Source organism: Wasmannia auropunctata, unplaced genomic scaffold (genome assembly GCF_000956235.1).
Source record: "Wasmannia auropunctata unplaced genomic scaffold, wasmannia.A_1.0 LD336057.1, whole genome shotgun sequence".
NCBI lineage: Eukaryota > Metazoa > Arthropoda > Insecta > Hymenoptera > Formicidae > Wasmannia > Wasmannia auropunctata.
The window spans coordinates 289,434-291,706 of record NW_012026833.1 but is presented as its reverse complement, the minus strand read 5'-3'; the positions used below and the strand labels follow the sequence as shown (position 1 = coordinate 291,706).

Here is a 2,273-nt window from a genome sequence, read left to right as displayed (position 1 = left end):
CCGAGTCCCTTTTTCCGATTATCTTACGCGTAATTTTAAACTTTACTTTTTCACCGCCACACTTTCGTTCCGGACGGATGGAAACACGTTTCCGCGAAAGCGAGATTGGCTCGCCATCGATCGCGGACGGAGCGACGACGGCGACAACAACGGCGTGGACGGGAATATTACGTTCCGTGTGGAGCAACATCGAACGCCCACGATTAACGACCCGCGCCGATGATAACCCCACGGGCCCACGCTCTCGCCACCCCGACGGGGTGTTGTCCCGGCGCGTTCGCTTTTACGAGGCCATTTTCGGCGCGCGCGCGCGCGCGCGCGGCCACTCGAGGACTCGTCAACGATCACGCGAGACGCGAGCGAGCACGAGATGAGGCTGCGGGAATTGATATGAGGGCGTGAAAAACGACACTGCGAGCGTCGCCAATGTCGCCACGTTAAACTGACCGGCAGATCGCTCGCTTCGAGTCGAATTTACGAAGGCGACGAAGGTCCCTCGCGGGCCCGTCGCCGTTCGTGAGCGTCCAAACAGACTTTTTTATCTTATCAATAGCCTGATTTAAGACTTGACAGATTTAATATTGAGCGTTTCAAGGAATCGTAAAGAAAGTAATTGAAACTCCTCTGGTGAAGCTCAGTCCCGCCCCCTTCTCGAAATTGGGGGTCTCTTTTTTACATAATTAAATAGAAAAGCTCTCTACGTCTCTCTTACATTTTCTTAAGCTAGGAATTTCCTTAAAATCTGAATATAATCATCGGCGGTGTTATATTCGCGGATTATATATCCCCAGGGCATAATCGAACGCGACGAGGGTTCCTCCCCCTTCCCCGCCGTACCACGTAATAGCGGTAGCATGTCCAACGGTTCCGACATTTCGCGTCCGGCGGCCATTGTGCGCTAAACTCCGAAATAAAGGGGAGATACGCCGCGGCGGCCCAGGAATTACGCATCCGCTGAAAGGCAGGCGCAAATTACAGAACGGCGGTAATGGCCGGGGTGCATGAGGCGCCTTATCGCCGACAATTTCTGCGCGCGCGGCCCGCCGCCACGCCGCGCTGGGAGGAGGAAAATCTCTTGCGCGCGCGAAATTATTCCACGGAAGATTATACGGGGATCGCTGGCCCGATCTTACACGCTTCGTTGGCGATGCGTGAACGTTTTGATGCTGAATCGAATTCTCTAGAATTGCATTAAAAATGTGTTTTAGATTTAAATTAAAAAAAAAAATCGCCGAGCTATTTAGATCGCAGATTGAATATCTTATTAAAAATAGATTTGAAATGAGTTAATAATGTTTACATTATGAATACGAGTAACGGTGGTAGAAGTTACACTGTAGTTAAATCTATAGTATCAAATTTAAACTTATTTAAGTCGCCACTGTTCCTACTTAATAACTACTTAGTTATTTTTAATTAAAACAATGAAGTTAAATAATTTAAAATACTTCAAATTCATAAATTAAATATTCAAATTTAACCCAAATTTGAGTTAAATTCCATTGTTTTATTTAAAAATAACTATATATTAAGTAGGAGCAGTGGCGACTTAAATAAGATTAAATTTGACACTGTAGATTTAACAGTGTAGTCTGTCGCTTTAGTATAATTAAAAAAAAAATGTGCACCAATACTGCAGAAATATAAAAATGTACGTGAATATGTGTTCACGATTAATTTTAATTCAATTTTAGAACTTTTGGTGATGTGCAGAGACTTTAAAAAAAATTGCGTCCTTTAAAAAGAAATTATTGCTCGAAATGAATCCGGTGACACCCGAGTTGTTTACCGGATGGCAGATTTAGATAGTCCTCTCTCACCTGGCCGTGCTTGTCCATGTCGTTGTTCGTCAGCTTCACTTTCTCGAAGGAGACAACCTGCTTCCGCAATTGTTCGCCGGTGAAGGGTGAATCGGGATGCACGTAAAGTCGCGCGGGTGCCGGCGGATCCGCTTTGCCGGCCTCCAGCCAGCAGCTACGGTGATAGGCGTATCGGTACCTCTTGTTGTCGACCGGCACGATGTCCATCAGGACCGCGTATCGGCTGTCCGCCTTCAGCCCGTTGAATGAGACACGACACGTCGGAAACATCCGCCTGCGCAAACATCAAACGTATCCTCGGTAAAAAAAAAAAAAAAATAGAGATGTATAGAATATTCTAAACTTAAATATCACTTCTAAATAATTTCCAACTACTAATTGCCGTTCAAATTAATAAAATGTCAATTCTCGCAGGTATAACGAAAATCATGTAAATTATACAGCTATATAATT

At 45.0% G+C, this 2,273-nt stretch overlaps 1 protein-coding gene across 1 annotated transcript in view; it reads right to left on the bottom strand.

The window, feature by feature from the left end:
* The window catches only part of LOC105450684 (T-box transcription factor TBX20-like), a 58,624-nt gene that overhangs the window by 30,535 nt on the left and 25,816 nt on the right, over positions 1 to 2,273 (bottom strand). The gene's annotated exons all lie outside the window — the stretch shown is intronic.